Genomic DNA, 20,630 nt, shown 5'->3' on the forward strand with positions numbered 1-20,630 from the left:
ACAACATAGTACATTAAGTTCAAGATACTTTCGGTGATAACACAGGCTTTTGTCCATCCTTAAGGAAGCAAGTGTCCAGGACGTTGATATGTCAATGGAATGTTTACATTACCAACCAAAGACGAAATTGGTGTGTGTGAAGTTTTTTGTTTAATATTAGGAAATGAAAAAGAAGACAAAGACAAATCGGGACTGGAAGGTCGATGCTAAATGCTATCAAGACTTGACCGTTTTTCTTGCTTGATGAGAGGACTCAGGAGACGCATGGTTGTGGTGGGGGATTCTCTGGTGAAGTTTTTCTGGGTGTTTTTCTGCTACTACTCAGGCTAACTTTCTCAAAATACTCTTGTAATAAAGAGATGTTCTTCTTCATTGAGCCTCTAGAAAGTCAACAAACAGAATGTCATGCACATCTCACCAATCTGTCCCAAAGCTTGTGCATTTCACAGCTCTCGTGCTTTGACTAAACTACCTTGATCTCTTGGTTGCCAGTTTTTATGGTGCCTGGATGTCATAACTGTACTAGTAGTGCATATCTTACCTCTGGTTAAAATTCGTCCAAGAAATATGCTAAGTTCTTGATTTCACTAAAATTTCTGTGGAAGGATTTGCTCTTATCTTCAATTGATATGAGCAAAAGTTTGGCATCCATCTCTCAGAGTGTGCTTAGCTTTTTCAGTAAAAATTATGTAAATGGAACCAATGGATGTCTATGAAGCTGGCTATTATGTCTGCTTAGTCATCAATCCTCTTCAATATATCTGTTGTTAAGGCTTTCATCTTCAACATTGTCTTGTCTCATGAAAATAAATTATCCATTTATTTGGTGCATTGTCCCCATGTCCATTGACTGGCCCTGTGTCATTCACAAAACCACTGCTGTGCTTGAAACCATTGTTGCAGCCATTGTGTCAATCTGCTGCACTGAGCAGCTCATTTGTGTGTGCGTGTGCACATGCACAGACACATGCACACACCGTACTACTGGTACCTTCTAATAACATGCCTAAAATGTCCATGAAATCTTCTACCTATCTGTATTTCTAAGGAAAATTCTGGCTTTACTATTTCCAAGACAGATTTATTGTTGTTGTTCTATTGAAATCCATGGATCATTTAATATTTTGCTTCACACTATAAGTCAAATGCTTCAATTTTCTCCAGCCTTATTCAGTGTCCAGTTTCCATGTGTATATGCAGTCACTGAAAATGCCACAGGTATGGACAGATACACCTCATTCTTTAAACATTCTTCAAAACATCTCTCTTTAAATATGTAAAAGAATTACCTTGAAATAGATTTACCCAATATGTTATTTGATTTCTTGACTGCTGCTTTTGTGGCACTGATTTTGTGTTCAAGTAAATTGAAATTCTTGAAAGCCTCAATCATTTCTGCTTGTCATTATATTTCTTATTGATCTAAATAACTCTTTTCTTTGTGTTGAGCTGTAATATATGCTAGTACTTTCATTGATAAGTATATAAAGTCTTCTCTTTCCAAAAGATTATATTATCTGCATAAGACATACTATTAATAAATCTTCCTATAGTCTTGATGTCATGATCTTCATATCTTACTGTTTCTCAGAGCAATCCCTCTGCATAAAGACTGAATAAGTATGGCAAAAGATATAACCTTGAGTCACTCCTTTATTATGCATGTCAAACTATATCTGTCATACTTACCTGGCAGGGGAGATGCCATGATCACGAAGGTGGTTTTCCCAAGGTGAGGCTCATCTCCGGATGTGCTGACCCCTGTGATTTCCCCAAATGTGGGAAACTCGATTGCAGAATTTGTGGTAGTGGGGGACTGCGTTCACTCTCTCCCCTGTTAAAATAACAAAACAAAAACTATATATGTTCAACTTTTTTTATGTTAAACTTTATTATATATATTAAACTTTGTAGAATTAGCTTGTTTTGTTCCAAATACTACCACTTCGTGTATGTGCAAATTATCATAAGTACAGATAAGAATTAAGAGAAATTCAAATTCACAAGTTTATTCATATTTTCTTTATTCCACATGTTGAATGCCTTTTTGTAGTCAATAATATAGAAGTAAACATATTCCTCTGCTTTAGGCCTTTTCCATCTGGTATAAGCCATGATATCCTTCATTCTGTATTCTTTTCCGAATCAATGTGAATTTCTTATATTTTTTGACAGTGAACTGCTACAGTGGTTTTTGAATTATCTTCAAAGCTTTTACTTACATATGATATTAATGATAATACTTGAAAAGTTTCATTATGCTGGATGACCTTTCCTTGGCAAAGGCACAAATATGGTCATCTCCATCTGGATGGCCAGGTAGCTGTCTTCCTAATTTCTTGGCTTAGATCAGTTAGTACTTCCAGTAGTATATCTATTATTTGAAATATGTCAATTAGTATTCCAAAAATTCCTGGAGCTTGTATTTTTGCAAATGTTTTCAGTGCAGCTTAGCCTTAGTGTTGTGCAATCAGACACTATTTATTTATTTATTTATTTGTCAGTTTGTATCATTTCGTTCTGCTTGTTCATTTTTTAGTTAAATGTGAAGGTGTTCCAGGTGGGCTGATGGCTCTGCTCTAGGTGCTAGGAGACCCTTTCCTGGAAACCAGTGAGGGCAGGCAGACCCAGGAGCCCAGAGCAGGAGTCTCCAGGGACCCCAGTCACGTGCACAGGCAGCACTTTCTATCTGACCATGGCCTCAAGTCCGGAGCCATGTCTGGTGTGGTTTATGCTTGGGAAGGCTTGACATGCCAGTGGGTTTGAGGCCCCCGGTAGGGAAGTAGTGGGTGTGGCTGGTGGGCTGCTCTGAGTGGCCTCTTGCTAGGGTGGAACTAGAACAGCACATTTCAGGGCAGAGTCTCCTCGGGGTCCAGGGTGGCTGAGCCCCACAGGGAAGTGGCTGAGTCGAGGTCTTTGGTGTCATCCCTGGGCTGGTGGGCAGGGCATTTCTCCTCAGCTCAGCCTCCTGATGGGCAGGAGAGGCTTGACTGGCTTGGCCTGGTTGAGGTGTGGCTGGCTGGGGATAGTTGTAGCTCTGTGCTGGAAGGGCCTCTGAAAAAATCCCCCCCCATCTACACACACACATCTATTACCCCCCCCCCCACACACACACACAGATGACAACCAGCAGTGATCTGGGCCAGCCACTTGGTGCCGAATCATGTGGTTCAGTTGGCACCAGGCCCATTCTTAATATCTGAACCTTTGTCTGCCTTCTGGGTAAACGAAGGTCAGGCTGCCGACGGCAAGGGCTGCCCACCTCCAGGGTGGAAGGGAAAGTGGGCCCCGGGGACCATCTTACCTTTACATCTCCTCCCAGGAGGCAGTGCGCGGGCTTCGGGCATGTTCCTGCAGTACACTGTGCCCGGGGAAGAAAGCATGACCCAGCTGAAGCTCACGGCTGGGCAAAAACGCCAGCAAGAGGCCTGCGACCGCGTGGCTGGTGGCTATGCACTAGGTGCTGCTGGCCCACGGTGAGGGTCTGCCCTCCACTCTCTGGTGCCGACCTGCTGCCGAGTACTTAGTCTGGTTGTCCCACAGGCTGCCAAGCTTCCCTATGAATCACGGGACAGTGAAGGCTGCCAGGACAGGCGCCTGCCCCTACAGCGCTTGGGTACATTCAAGCACTTGGAACCATGTCCCTGAACTTGTGTGATATTGCCCAGCTGTTAGTGCCCGCTCAGCCTGCTAGCCTGCCAGTACCGGCGGGGCAGCCACAGCACACACTGCTCCGCCTGCCCTGCACTGTGCATTTTGTGGCCCAGGCTCACTAGAAGGCTCTGCCCACCAGCGCTCACTAACTAATCTTTCCACAGAATGCCCCCACCCTCGCCCCTGGGGGGGTGCTGGTGCTCAGGTGTCCACTGGGCCTCGTCTGTCTTTCCTGTGCCTGTACGGTCTGCCTTAGCCTGGTTTCTGGACTGTCCACCCTCTGTCACATCTCAGCTGAACACATTTTTGATACGAAGGGGACGCCACCAGCTTCGTTTTAGGCCCTTCTCACTCACTGCTCTATTTTTTAAACGGCTGCAACAGCAGTTTGTACAGAAAACTTGCGATTAAATCTATTTTGAAAAAAAAAGAAAGTGTTCCACGAGATGGTTCAGGGTGCAGGTAATTTTTTTTCTTAAACCAAGTAGATAAAAGTAGAAAGATTGGGGGAAATAGTGGGAAGAAACAGGGTAAATCAGGAGAATGGTACTGCCCACTGTTGGTCACTAAAGAGATAATAGTGGGATATGTGTAGCCAGAAGGGAAAAGAATTTGGGTTGTTTTCATGTGTAAATAAAACATAACCCGAGAATGAAGAAGCTGGTTTTAAGGGCTTTTAGGGAGTTGGATTGATGGGTAATGAGTGGGTAGAGTGAGTAACAAATAAACAAGGTTGGTAATCAAGCTTCTCAGGTCTCAGGACTCTTTGCAAATTATATGTGTAGATTTTTTTTCCCACCCTAGGTTCTCAGGATGCTGGTGGATGTGTCTTCTCTAAGGAAAGTTTCCTTAGTTTTATTTGTAATTTTCATGTATTTTATTATCTCTTCCCTCATCAAATAACGCAAACATACAGCTCAAAGTGACTTCAAATATGATCATACAAATGATGAACATTAAAATAAAATAGCATTCATTAAGCTACAATCACCTGTTTACTTGGGAATGAGAACAATAGCAAATTAAATTTAGAACTATGTTCATATGATGAAACAAACCCAAATAAAAGTGGTTGCCGTTATTTTTCATTACATATTTAATAATTCAATTTCATAGGCATGAACTTCTAGTAGACAAAGTGTCCAGAGAGTTATAAAATAAAATAGCTGTTCACAAATAACATCTTTCTGAGATATATTAGATTCACTTTAGATTTTAATCTTTGCAAATAATTGTGATTAGTAGTGTCATCTACTTGCTCTATTTTACCCATCACTAATTTTATTTTTATATTTTCAGAAAAACTAACAAAAATCACTCAATTTAGGATGAATAGAAAGATTGCCAGACAATATGTAAATAAATAAGCTTATAAATAAGCAAAATGAATAAAACTCTGTTTTCGCTTGCTTTTGAAGTTAATATTTTCATGTGTATACTGTTTCTGCTAGCTGAAAATAATGAATTCTTATATTACACATTCCATGAAGCACAACGTAAGAATATGGCTAATATCCTAGAAATGGAAATGTTCAATATGGCCTATGAAAAAAGGCAAGGGTGAAAAAATGTATCCACCAATGCTCTAAAACCTTGAGCAACCATTTCAGTAATTAAATTTATTCAAACTCTTAAACAAAACAAAAACATAAAAGTTGATGGCCTGAGACACGTTATTTAAAGTTAATGGGGGTTGTAAAATGGAGAAAAACGAGTAAAGAAGAGATTAATTAAAATCTACTACATTTTGAATTCAATTCAAGAGAACTCACGTGAAATTCATTGCCTGGCTTCAGTGGAGAGAGTGAGAAATGATTCGGAGAATCTCAGAGACACATGATTCTGGGTGAGTAAAAATAGGTAATCCTTAAAAATGTTATTCATTTCCCACATTTAAGAAATAGAAGTGTTTTACTAAAAAACATAGCTAATACATAAAATTTCTTAATGATATATAAGGAAATATAGTGGAATTGATAAAGAGTATCATCCTTGCAAATGGGAAAACCTGATGCGGGCTCCTGGTGTGTTTGTTGCATGAAAGGTGGTGAAATCTGCTTCTAAGTTATTGCAATTGCAAAGTGCACAGTACTATCTGCTGTGCAGGTGTTTTTGTTGTGTGAGGCCAAGTAAGGCAGGGATTAATGGTGAACCATCAGCCCGTCCTCGGGGAGAGAAGGGACAATATGCTTCCATAAAGACCACAGCCTTGGAAACTCTCTGGGGGGATGGTACTCTATCCCCTAGCATAATTATTATGCTTACTTGATAATAATGAATTATTTTTTGCAAAGTGGCAAGTGTCTATTAGAAAATGCAATTAGATAAAAAAATGAAGCATAAATTGTATTTTAAAACTACTCTTGCTATTCTTTGTCTATTATGTTTACTTCATAAAAGTCAAATAATTATTTTTGAAAATTACATAAGTTCATCGGTGAATTTGTAGTAATTATTAGCATCTTTTAATATAATTTTTAACCCTAACATCTCCAATGAATTCTCTACCCTAAACCTTATTTTTTAAATTTTATTTTGAGGACCTACTCTGCTATATCGATGATGAACAGTTTAAATACTGATCACTATATCTTTCAATGCATATAATTTATTGGTCAGGATTAAAGAATAAACACATTTTATGAATAAGTGAGACATTTATTGATGAGTCCTGCATGTTGCACTGCAGAGACAGTGAATTCTTTAATGTGACTCTTCTCGTCAAATTCTGCATGGATCTGGTAAGAAGTTTGGGAAGATCATGATAGGATTCTCTTGTGAGTAATAATGAACTGGATACCCTGCAATGCTGTCCTGCTGTGTATAAAATAAGCCCTCTGAGAAGCAAGAGGAAGGAACTCATTACCAGCAAGAGTGGAGTTTGTCCTCTGGAACCAAGATTCCTGTACAATAAACCTCCTGAATCCACAAGGCAGCTGTAACTTCATAAGAGCTGCAGCTGAGCCAGGAATCAATGCCTGGAACAGAGTAATGGACTTACCAGGCTGTAGGGAACTGCATGTCCCTCAGCCCTGGATCAAAAGTCATATACAACCTTCATGTATTTACTCTCGGTTTTCTGTCATATAAATTGTGCCTAATCATCTTCCTGCCCTTGTCTCCCCTGTGGTCGTTAGTTACTTGACCTTTGCTAGGATTGGTGCTCAATTGCTAGCAGCCGCTACGTTCATTGGACAACACACACCTGGTGGCACTTCCGCCAGGCGCCCGGTATGCCGCATTAGCATGTGGACCTGTTTGAGCACAATCGCCTGCCATTTGGTAGGTGTGTGACTATTGGCTATCCCAGCTATACCTGATTTCCATATGACGTAATGGTGCCCGCCCTTCACTGGCTATTTAAGCCTCTGCTCTCAGCTCAATAAATGATATTTGATCAGACTACTGTCTTGTTCCATTCTCCGCATCTCTTGCCCATCTTCATTCCCAGTCCCTCTTTCAGGTACCCACGCTGTTGATGACCCGCAGGACAGGTCACCAGGCCAAGGAAAGGAAAGCCAGGTGCTCTTGGCTTACTTGTGGAGAGCGTGCCTCTAGGAACTGAATTGAGGAAGCTGGGTTTGCTGACTCATGGCAGTGGAATTGAATGCCTATGGACTGAGGTTTATTAGAGTGGGTTGCCAAAGGGCACTTTATTCAAGAGCTGATTTACTAACCTATGGCACTTGAAATGAATGCCTATGGATTGAGGGTTCTGGGCATTTATTAACATACCTGAACGAACTGTGTACCATGTCCTAGTAAACAATTACCCTGAGCATTTCTCCCTGGCATTGCAATTTGTTCACTTCCTTAAACACTTTAACCCTTAATTTTGTCTGTGAGTTCTGTGTAAGCCATTGCACTATTAGAACCTAGAGAAGTAAAGTAGAAGATATTTAATTAAGACAATATCATGCACCAACAAATACCTTAATGGTCTACATAAGAAAGAACAAACACATAAGTAGATCTCAATGAATCAAAATGGAAATATATACTTTATGATGTTGTTACATGGCTGTCAATTCAGTTACAACTCCTAGGAATTCTATACACAACAGGAAAAATCTCCACTAGATCCTGTACCATCTTCACCAATACATTGGCAATTATTGATAGAAAAAGCATGGTAGAGAAGAGAAGCAATTGCTGATGAAAATATTAAGGAATATGATGGGAGCAACCTTGGTGACACAGTGGTTAAGCACTTAGCTAATACCGAAATAGTCCCATTTGGACTCCCAATGGTGCTGTCCCGTAAGAATTACCGTGCTAACCACAAGGTGAGTGCTTTGAACAACTAGCTGCTCCACAGCAGAAAGTCCGCTCTATGGTAGTGGGTTTGGTTTGCCTTTTGCCTTCGAAGTGGGTTTGTGTATTTCGTGAGCATAGCTAGGTTTCCGATCCCATAAAGGTTACTGCCCAAAAGCCACGTGCAGCGGTTTTACTATGTCTTATGAGGTCCCTGTGATTTGGGAGTGACTTGTTTTCATACACTAACAGCAGGAAAACAAAATTTGAATGCTTGTTCAGTAAAACTCAAAACTTCACAATTTTCAAAGCTAACTAATTGTCACATCATGAAAAATGTAGCGTTATACAGGTACTAAAACTATTTATCATATAACTATAAATGACTCACTTATTTTAAAATGCCATCCTGTTTATTCGGAAAAAGTAAAAAGGATACATGAAAATAGATAAATGAGTTGATTATTCTTTAGTAATTAATGAGCTTAATATGTTAATATGGCAATAGCATTCTAATCTACACCTTCCACAGTGACCAGTCCAGGCAGTCAGATAAACACCTTTGCAGCTCTTAGACAGAAACAATGAGGATGCAGGTAATGGATGCCAGATTGCTTATTTGTGGTCTCTGCTTCCAACACCGGAACAGGGAAAATCAAATATGCTTCCGCAAATAATCCAAACTACTATGATGCTCACTTTTAATTAGCTCTCCTTCACATTCAATGCCAGGAATCGCCAGTGTTTACTTATATTGCACATAAATCACAATGGGTTGTAGTTGACTTCATGACAATTAACAGCAAAAACAATGGCATCTTTAAAAGTTTAATATAATCATTATTTCTTAATGCTGTCTCCATTTTTCTGTGTTCCCATTCACACAGTACTTTTTTGAGGGAAAATTTCAGCAAATCATTTTATTCTTTTTATTGTGGTTAGGATTTTTTTTTAATTTAGATCATTTGTTGGGGGCTCATACAACTCTTATCATAAACCATATATACATCCATTGTGTCAAGCACATTTGTACATCTGTTACCATCATCATTTTCAAAACATTTGCTTTCCACTTGAGCCCTTGGTATCAGCTTCTTATTTTTCCCTTCCAATCCCTCGTGAACCCTAGATAATTTATAAATTATTATTATTTTATCATATCCTACACTGCCCAATATCCCCTTCACCCCCTTTTCTGTTGTCCAACCCCTAGGGAGGAGGTTAGATGTAGATCCTTGTAATCGGTTCCCCCTTTTTACCTCACCTTCCATCCACCCTCCTGGTATCACCCCTTTCACCACTGGTCCTGAGGGGTTCATCTGTGTTTCCATTGTGTTTCCCTGTGTTTCCATTTCCTGTCTGCACAAGTGTACATCCTCTAGTCTAGCCAGGCTTGTAAGGTAGAATTGGGATTATGATAGTTGGGGGTGGGGTGGGGAGGAAGCATTTAAGAACTAGAGGAAAGTTGTGTGTTTTGTTGATGCTACACTGCACCCTGAGTGACGCATCTCCTCCCCTCTACCCTTCTGCAAAGGGATCTCAAGTTGCTTATAGATAGACCTTGAGTCCCTACCCCGAACGCCCCCTCATTCATGATTATATGATTTTTTTTATTCTTTGGTGCTTGATACCTGATCCTTCGGACACCTAGTCATCACACAGGTGCTTCTTCCATGTGGGCTTTGTTACTTCTGGGTTAGATGGCCACTTCTTTTCCTTTAAGCCCCAGATGTTATATCTCTCAATAACCAGACACCACCAGCCTTCATCACACTTGCTTATGCACACATTTATCCTCAATATTTGTATGGGACAAGTGAACACCCAATGATGACTTTTTGTTCTTTGATGTCTGCTACCTGATCCCAACAACACCTTGTAATCACACAGGCTCGTGTGCTTCTTCCATGTGGGCTTTGTTACTTCTCAGCTAGATGGCTGCTTGTTTACCTTCAAGCCTTTAATACCCCAGGCACTATATTTTTTGATAGCCAGCCACCATCATCTTTCTTCACCACATTTGCTTATTGACACATTTGTCTTCAGCGATCATTTTGGGAAAGTGAGTATCATAGAATATCCGTTTAACAGAGCAAAGTGTTCTTGTATTTAGTAAGTACTTGATTGGAGGGTCAATATTAAACCTATAAATATATGCATATAGATCTATTTCCCCATCATCATATATAAATATATTTACATATGTACATGCCTGTATTTAGGTCTCTATATATGCCCTTTGCTTCCTAGTTCTTTCCTCTATTTCCTTTTACTTTCCTCTTGTTCTACTATCATGCTCAGGCTTCATTTGGTTTCAGTAATTCCTCTTGGTTACATTGCCCTTGATCAATCCCTATCAGGCCTCCCACCCTCTCCTTGCCACTAGTTTTGAATTAAAAAAAAATTCATTATTCATTTTGGAGGGTCATGAAAATACAGTCCCTAGACTACTTTCTCTGAATTGAAATAGACTTAATAGCGGTGAGTTTGGTTTGGAAGTTTCATTTAAATAACATAATGGTAGTTTTTCTTGGATTTGCCTTTAGAGAGATTTTTAGAGAGATTCATGTATGTAAAGCAACAAACTACTAAAGTATATTTAGCTTCTCAGTATTAGAATCAGTAGCCTGAAACAAAGTGGATTGCTCATATGACACCTTTATTTAATATGTATGCTGATTTAGTTGACAGTGTAAGCATCTCAAAAATTATATTCTTCAGTCAAATTAAAGTAACAAATACAAATTTGCTCATAACTTTGCTTGACATTGTTTATATGTAATTCTTTCATATTTATAATATCGGTGGCAAAAAACTTTCATAAAAATATCATCAATAATTTAAAAAATTCTACATTACTATGTGCTGTTGTTCACTATTAGCACAGTTGAGTACAAGTAAATTGCCATCTGTTCCATTTAAAATCATCATAAAAAATAAAACTTAGAGAAAATCTAAATCTAACTTTTATATCTTATTTAAGTTATTTGGAAGAATTATTTAAAGTGTTTCAAAAATGAAAACTGTGCTTAAGTAGGAGTAAATGATTTAGAACTTAATACAGACAAACTATTTTCATTTATTTTCTTTATAATAAAAAGAAAAACATTATATGGCAAATAAAATTTGTCAGATCTAATAATATATATCACTATTTAAATAGAATACTTCTTCACGGTTTTTAAACTAGAAAATATAGTATGTCTGTATCCTCTTTGCTCTGTGATTGTCAAAAAACAGGTTGTCATCATGTGTACTCACTGTTAGTGAGTCCTTCACTCTCTATAGGACCTAGTAGAATTGCCTCTTTTGGTTTCATAGATTCTAATATTTATGGAGGCCAACAACCTCTTCTTCTCTTTTTCATGTTTGATTAGAGAGTGAAAATTCAACTTAAAAGCATCCAAATGGAAACCTGGATCAAGATACTCCAGGGAAATATACACACAAATTTAATATTCTATGCCTAGATAGGCCTATGCATGTTGGATTTTCACAACTGTACCTTTAGACCATTTTTAACATAAAGTAAATTGCTTTACTAAAATTCAAGAAATTGAAGGCAATTTCATAATATAGTTTTGGTTTATTTATTATCTAAAATCCCTTTAGGATTATAATTCATTGGTCTAAATTATTAATTTGGTTTATATATTATTGTATTATTTCTTTGACCATTTTAGTTTTGCATTTCTGTTTTCACTGAGGATGATAAGTATGAAAATGTTTCAGTAGAATAGAACTTTCTAGTTCATGCATGCTTACATTTTGTCCAAACAAAATATGTTTAATCATATATTTACAATCAGTATATGGTTGTAGGATAATTCTCTCAGTCATATACTTGTCTTTGTTTAGTGGTATGTATTTTTTTAAATATATACAATAATGACTATAAATTCCCAAGATCTGCTGGATCATTTAAAGGCAAATAATTCAACTGAGAATATTTTTTTAATTATTGCGGCTCTTACATTACTGAGAAGATTATCATGATGATTTTTTAGCTCTAAAATTGTAATCTTACTGATTTTTTGGTTTTGTGATAGGTAGGTTTGTTGTCTCAACCTGGCCAATAGGAATATGTGAGATTAATAAGGTCTCCATTTGATTGGAGGGCAAAGAGATAAATGACTTGGCAAGGCCTGTCTCTCTCTTGCTTGCTCTCTGGTGATCAGACCAGTGTGTGGCTGCTTTAGCTAGGTCTCAGACCCAATTTGTGTGCTATGCTACCTGTGGGAAAGCCAACCCATGGATCATGTTGCTAGAGCTTGAGGTTCCTTCGAGACCTGCTTCACCATGCTGCCGGTGTAACATGGCTTGAGCTTGGGGCTTTCAGATCCTGTCATCTTGCTGACAGTTGTTGATCCACCCTGCTGTTTGCTGCCTGTGGACAGACTGCCTGCATTGCCTAAGGGAAGACTCAGCTGTCTGCTTCCTTGACCTTGGACCCAGCAGCCCTCATGAGTTGAAGGTCTTCCAGTATATTGACTGTTACTTGGAAGTGAGCTGAACTGAGCCCTCAGTACAGCTTTGTGAATGAATTAGCTCTTATATTCCTTCATACTGTATCTTTCTTTTTACCTAATTATCTAATCATAAATGTCCTGGTTTTGTTTCTCTAGAGAACCCTGTCTAGCACAGGTAGGATATGTAATCACCATTTGTTTGGTTTATAACAATGCTTTAAAATTTTTTCCTTGTATACTGTATTATTTGAAAAATATCTTATATCTTTGTATATAAAATATATCACCAGATGTCTCACACAATTTCATATACTTATGCATTTGTAAGTATGTATGTATGTGTTCACATATAGAACATATCATTTAGATATTTCCTATAACAAAAATTATTTCATGAAATAAGATAAACCACTTCAACTAAAGTACTAGTTCCTCTCCTACTCAAGTGCATTAATGTTCAGTGTGGTTTTTGTCCATTGACTATAGCTTCATTTTTGACAAACTCCCTAAATTTCAAAGTAAATAAAACAATAAATACAATATAGTGTACCTTTGAACTTAGAGATCACCAAGCATAGTAAAAGTGGGTACATTCAACTAGTCATAGTGCATAATGATATACCATTGTATAACATGGAAATACAAGTCAGAATACGAGCAGATGCATTGGGTCTCCAAGGGATAGTGACTTTCAGGAACTATTACTCAATCAGAAGTGCAGTTATGTGCATGACTATTTTATAACCTGAAGGTCTGAGTGTCCTTGTATGCCTAATAGTGACTTGTTTAGCATTTTCTTTACTTGGAATTCCAAGGGGCCAGTATCCATCAAAATTTAATTTTCAATTGAAACTCAAAGCACTGTAGTGTAACTTAAGCAATTAAAATTCAGGGCTTAGTTTATTAGCTATTAGGATAAGGAACTGTCAAAATCCTAAAGTTTTCAGATATTGACTGAAATTTTTATTTTGTGTGTAATGTAAAATTATTGTTTAAAGTAATTAACATTTCAATGTTGGTTGTTGGTTGGTTAGCTGCCACTGAATTGGCTCTGATCCATAGGGACTCCATGCACAACAAAATAAAGTACTGCCTGACCTCCACTATTTTCATGGTTGTTCCTATATTTCAGCCCGTTGTTGAAGCCAGTGTGTCAATTCATCTCATTCATCACCCTCTTAATTTTGGCTGCCCCTCCATTTTACCAAGCATGATGTCCTTTTCCAGGGACTGGTCTTTCTAGACAACCTATCTACAGTATATAAGACAAAGTCTTTCCATCCTTTCTCTAATGAGCACCTTAGCCTTATTTCTTCCAAGACAGGTCAGTTTGTTCTTTTAGCAGTCTATGGTACTTTCAGTATTATTCTCCAGCATCACAATTCAACTGTGTTAATTCTTCTTCGGCAGTCATTATTCAATGATCACTTTTCATAGGCATAAGAAGTTATTGAAAATGCCAGGGCTTGGATCAAGTGCACCTCAGTCCTCAAGATAATATCCCTGCTTTTCAACACTCTAAAGAGGTCTTGTGCACCAGATTTACCCAGCACAAAATATCATTTTGACACTTGACTTGAGCTTCCATGATCATTGATTAGGAATCTAAGCAAGATAAAATCCTTGACAACCTCAAACTTTTCTGCATTTATCATGATGTTAACAATTTATTCAGTCTTGAGTAATTTTGTCTCCTTTACATTGAAAAAGTTGGTTAGAAATGATATAACAATATTAAGAAAGTTTAGAGTTCAATATTAGATATATTTCATAGTATTAATTTCCTTTCTACCCTTTTTTTAAAACAATAGGCCTTTTATTTAAAGAATTTTATATGAGGCATTTTTATTAATTTGAAGAATATAAATTCAATTTCCTGTTTTCAGATTGATTTCAAAATTATTACACATCAATATAGTGTTATTCATATATACACAATAAGTTTGGCATGATTATATCAATGGTGCACTGAAATGTATTTTTAATCAAACCATGAAAATAAAATTATTTAAAGTAATTTTTGTTTATGTCTATTATATGGTGAATCAAATATACTTATCATGTATACTCAAAAATATAGAATATTTACAATGAAGCCTGCAAGATAAGTGGACGCTTTACCTACAGAAACATCTATTTACTAAAAAACAACTATTTTTAGTAGTCTAAATTCTCTGGAAATTTAACTGAAAATATACAGCAAATTGAAACAAAATCATTGGAAAATAATTTAATCCTAATATGAAAGTGAGACAAAGGAAACAAATCAATAAAACAATTTGAAAATGCAAACATTCTCAAATTTATGAATATGCATGCATCCTGAAAAAAATATTAAAGAGACTACATTCCATCTCAAAATATGGTACCATTTTAATAGAATATAAGAAAAGACCCTCCTAACATGTCACTTAATGCAGAAAATCTGCTTGTTAAAATTCAACACCTTTACTTAATGAACACTCTAAAAAAGACGAATGGTATTTATAAAGAATCAATAGTAAACCTTATATGCACTAGAGTAATATTGACGGTCTTTACCCTTGAGATTGGGATCAGTAAAAGTTGTCTGTTCTCACCACTTCTATTCAATATTGCATTGGAACTTATATCAGAGTAATATGGTAAAACAAACAAAAAATAAATAGAGCATACTTAATTGGAAAGAATTAAAATTATATCTACTCATAAATAGCATGCTCTTATATATAGAAGATCCCTGAGAATTCACTAAATGAGCTGGGAGAACTAGTAAAGGAATTAGCAAAATGTCAAGGCACATGTCAATGCAAAGAAGTCAGTTGAATTTATTACACTAGTATTTAAAATATTGAAAAGGAAATTAGGCAAAATAAGTAAATATAAATATCATTTGAAAAAATACATAAGAATAAATTGAACAAGGAATGATTAAGAATTATACCATATGATAGATTGTTCTGGGTCTTCTGATGTCTGATACCTGATCCCATCGACACCTCCCAGCTAGATGGCCCTTTGTTCACCTTCAAATCTTTAAGATCACAGATGCTGATCTTTTGATAGCTAGGCACCATCAGCTTGCTTCACCACATTTGCTTATGTGCCCATTTTGTCTTCAGTGATCATGCCAAGAATGTGAGCATCGTAGAATGCCAGGTTATTAGAACAAAGTGTTCTTGCATTGAGGGAGTACCAGAGTAGAGATGCAATGTCTGTCTGCTACCATAATATTTCAGCTAATATTTATATGTACATAGATCTATGTCTCTACCATTATATAAAAATATATTTACATATGTCCATGCCCATATTTATACCTCTATTAATTCCCTTTGCTTCCTAGTTCTTTCCTATATACTTTTACTTTCCTCTTGTCCCACTATCATGTTTGACCTTCATTCAGCTTTTATTAATTCATCTTGGCTACACTGCACATGATGAAGCCCCATCAGGTGTCCCACTTTCTCCTCATCATCGATTTTAGATCACTTATTGTTCCCTTGTCCCTGGGTTTGTTGACTGCTCCCTTCCTTTCTCACAACTCCCCCTATCTCATGCCAGTGTAAATGAGGGGTGGAGGCCAGAGTGGTGACCCCAAACCCTTCTGTAGACAATTGACAGCGCCTCACAGAAAGGTCACAAAGAAGGAATGAGCCAACCAGGGTGCAGTGTAGCACTGACAAAATATACATTCCTCTAGTTCTTTAATTCTCTACCCACCCCCCACCCCACTATCCTGACCCCAATGCTACCTTAAAATCCAGCTAGACCACAGCATGAACACTGGAGCAGATAAGAGCTCTCACCATATGGAATTCAGAACAGATAAACCCCTCAGGAACAATAATCATAGTGGCGATACAATGAAGGTAAGGTAAGGTGGAAAAGAAAGGGGAAATCCGATCACAATGATTGACATGCTACCGCCCCCCAAGGGGGATGGACAAGAGACAATATGAAAATAATAATAATTCATAAATTATTAAGGGAGGGAGGGAAAAACGAGGAGCTCAGGGTTCCAGTCAAAAGAAAATGTTTTGAAAAAGATGATGGCAACATGTGTACAAAGGTGATTAACACAATGGGTGTATTGATTGTTGTAAAAGCTGTAGGAGCCCTCAATGAAATGATTTTAAAAATATTTAAAGCCCCCCAAAAAGTATTGCACAATAAAATTAAAAACACTGTAAAGAGATTAAAGAAAATCTAAACAATTGGGCGGGAGTGGGGGGGGGGTGCATGCAGAATAGCTCAGATAAATGAAAAATGAAACAGTTTTCATTAACCGAAAAATTTAATTTGTTAATATGGCAGCACTACCCAAACCAATGTGTAGATTCAATATAATCCTGAACAAAATGCCCATATCTTTTTTAAAGTAATGTAAATAACAATCTACAATTTTATATCAAAGATAAAGAAACTCTAAGTACACATATAATTTTGAAGAAGATAAATATTAGGATTTAAATTTCCCAATTAGGAAATAAACTACAGAGCTACAGTAACCTATAGCATTTAATTATATACACCTATACCAACGTAAGAAAATAAAAATCTAGAAATAAGTTTGAAGTCAACTGATTTTCCACAGGAGTTAATTTTATTTCATATGAAACTAAGATAATTATATATTCTTATGTAGAGGAATAAATCAAGATTCATGTCTCATATCATACATAAAACCAATTTAATAAGTGTCAAGGAACATAATGTGAATATAAGCCGTAACAGTTAAAATGAAACATAAGTACTTGGTTTCCAGGTCTAGCTATTCAAGGTGGATTCTCAGGCATAATAAGAAGTGTGGAAGCTGATAAGGAGAAAATATATAAATGAGACTTCATAAAAAATAAGTCTGTTTAAGTAAGGATATTATAAAAAAGTTAAAATACAACCTACAGAATGGTAGAAAATTTCAGGACCCTGAAAATTTTCTTCTAAGTATTTAAATAGTCTTGTTTTGTGTCTTTGATATTATCACATTATGATCAAAATTATTTAAATTTTGGCAGCAATTTAATATTAGGAATCCAATATCTGTCTCATCATTGTCAGTATGCTAGACTGTGATGGCTTGCATATCTCTGTGATACTAAAAGTTATGTCCCTCATTTCACACACCACCAAGGTCATCAAAGTTCAACTGGTTTCAGTAAAGTTTCCAGACTAAGAACGCAGTATGAGGAAGAGATAGACTGACCCTTAGGAAGAATGGAGCCCTGGTGGCACAGTGGTTACACGCTGGGCTGCTAAATGCAAGTTCCGCAGTTTAAAACCACTAGTTGCTGCTCCGGAGAATGATGAGGCTTTCTAATCCTCCTGAAAGCATGGTCTCAGGATCCCACATGGTCAGTTCTACCCTGTCCTGGTGAGTCGGCATTGACTTGATGGCAATAAGGAGTGGGATTGGTCACTGGAATAGCGAAACAAAAACCAAACAAACAAGCATTGTCAGATAGATTGTCAGAGGATAATGTTATCAGGTTAGAAGGCAGAAAGGAAATGTCTGTGAAAGAGAGAGTTGACCATAAAATGTGAGTTTGGTAATCCTTTCATAACTTTCAATTGCTGATGGAGCATGACTCAAAATGAGAATGGCTACAAGCCATCATAAATAGTTAGAATGTGTAATGTGCCAAATATGAACCTAGGAGAATAAGAAGTCATAAAAATGAAAAAGAATGCATAGCGATCATTTTCCTAGACATTATAGTGCTGCAATATGCTAGTATTGGCCATTTTTAATCAGACAATCATATGGTTTACTGTACCAGGAATTTAAAAAATAGCTTCACCTTCATTGTTATAAACAATGTTTCAAGATCTATCTTGAAGTATAATACTGCATTTGATAGGATGATGTCTATATGCCTACAGTTAATACAACTGTAATTCAAATTCATGCACCAACTACTCTACCTAGTGATGGACAAACTGAAGAGTGCTACCAGCTTCTTCAATCTGAAATTGATCACACATGCTATCAAGATACATTGATAATTGTTGGTGATATGATACAAAAGTTGGAAATAAAGAGGAAGAGACAGTGGATGGAAAATACAGCCTGTGCTTTAAAAAACAGAATTTGAGATCACATGATAGATTTTTGAAAATATTCCTTTTAAATGTCATAAATATCATTGTAAATATGGATTTCACTTGATGGAGCATTCAGGAATTAGGTTTACTAAATCTGTGGGACGAGACAATTGAGAAGCATCAATTAGGCTTCATTGTTGCACAAAACCTTTAAAGAAATTGATATAACTCAATTGTGTATTTAAAAGTCAAAATAAAGAAATGTTAAATGTATATCTATTTTATATACATAAAACATTATATGCATGTAAATATATACAATCAATTATTTGTCCTTATATAAAGTGGAAGTAGTATCATCTGAGTCACGCATAGCTCCTCCCCCAATTTCATCATGTACATTACAACCTTAGACAGATTTGATCAAGAAGTTGTATTAGTTGGGATACCTTTTCACCATGGGTGGAACTGGTCACAGGATTTCTGCAACATCATGCTTCAGATATTTTCTTTGAGTGGGCATGTCTGATAGGAGTAAGGCTCTGCATCAGTCTTAACAGATCCTGATCACCGGGGTCCCAATTACCTGTGCGCAGGTTTGTCAGAAAGTTGTCATTGCACATGAAGAAGTGTAAGTTAAGAGGACCTGGCAATACAATTATTACCCAGTGCTCACTCGCAGAGCAGTAGTCTAAGCCTAGGAGAAGTGGACCACTATTCATGAGCCTAGTCTCTGCCTAGAAGAAGAGGGAAGATACAGAACAAAGAACACCTAAACTCAGTGTGATTAGACCACATGTACTTGGACCAAGCAAAGAGTGACTAACACCATGCTACAGGTTATTAACAAAATCAATGCAAATTCCTGTGATTAATAATGAAGAAGGTGCAAGTAACTCATGGGTACTCATAGGAGCAAGTGAAATAATAGAGCAACCAGAACTTTAGTGAAGAGACCCATGCAATAGCCAAGAAGTTCCCTACGGGCATTGCAGTCAGTCTTGGGTTTAGGAAGACTGTGTGTGGGCGTGCACTCGGCAGAACTGAGAACTGTCTTCCAATTTCATAAAAATGCATAAGGAATCTTAATGGATGGTATGGGGGGGGGGGCAGGGTACTAACCCACCCAGGGGAGAGTATCGGTTGTGTCCCCACAGATCTGGAACATGCATACGGACCCCAACACGACACACCAAACAAGGAGGGCAACGCAAAGTACAGAGGTCTACACAAAGAGGCTGGACGACAAGCCGGCCTAAACCAGAATTAGGCCGACCCCCACACTCGAAGGGAATACCACAGAAAACAAAAATAGATCGTCTGGAGTGGGAAAGGAACTGACCCACCACACCACATCCAGAAGGAAGCTGAAACAAAAGAAGGAGAAAGGACGTACTGGAGTACACCTGGGTCCACCAAGCCCAAAGTCGATAGACCAGCTAGAAGGGCCCGTCATACAGAGAGGACCATTCAGCTGACCACACTACGAGATATGACATCCTGCACCAACACATGGCCCTACATGGGACAGCACCTGAGACACAATGGGGGATGGGCGACTGAGCTGACCCCGCCACACTCAGGCAAACACTGGGGGCGTGCAATGGAGCAGCGGAGGAAGCAGAGCAAAGGGAGCCCGAGGGAGTATAAAGGATGGTCTACAGGCCAACGAAAGGACCTTGAACTACTAGCAATTTTTCTTTTAATATTTGCTATCTTTTTGCTTAGTCTTTTTAAATTTGTTTTGTTTTTTACCTTGTAAATTTTGTATGTTAGTGGCTTTTCTGCTTATCAGCGTGTCGATGTTGCTTCTGTCAAAGCCATGTTCTTATGGGCCACTTGGGTGCAGTCAAAGTCATATCCATTTGTATGCACATATTACTATGTCAGCAGGTCCACCTAGACAAGATAGGCTGGACAAATAATGAGAGAAGAAAACAACAGGACCAACAGTCCTGGAGGGACATGAGAGCGTGGGAGGTAGGGGAAGGGAGGAGGTGTCGCCCAACACAGGAAAAAGGGAACAGCGAATGGTTTTAAACCAGAGGAGGGAGGGGAGGGGAGGACTGGAAGGGAGTGACCAAGAGCAAGGTAACTGAGAGGAACTACTGAATCCAGAATGAAGGCCAAGCATGGTAATGGGTCGGGAGGAAAGCGAAAGGAAATAGAGGAAAGGAGTAGGGGGCAAAGTGCATACAGAGAACCCTAAATACAGACATGTACATATGT

The 20,630-nt window shown here is 37.8% G+C and overlaps 1 non-coding gene across 1 annotated transcript; it reads left to right on the plus strand.

The window, feature by feature from the left end:
- Window positions 1-1,681: 1,681 nt before the first annotated feature.
- On the plus strand, window positions 1,682-1,837 carry LOC142441749 (U1 spliceosomal RNA). The gene has a single exon (XR_012783097.1). It is a non-coding gene; the product is annotated as a U1 spliceosomal RNA (small nuclear RNA).
- The last annotated feature ends 18,793 nt before the right edge of the window (window positions 1,838-20,630 follow it).

This window comes from Tenrec ecaudatus, chromosome 2 (assembly GCF_050624435.1).
Source record: "Tenrec ecaudatus isolate mTenEca1 chromosome 2, mTenEca1.hap1, whole genome shotgun sequence".
Classification (NCBI taxonomy): Eukaryota; Metazoa; Chordata; class Mammalia; order Afrosoricida; family Tenrecidae; genus Tenrec; species Tenrec ecaudatus.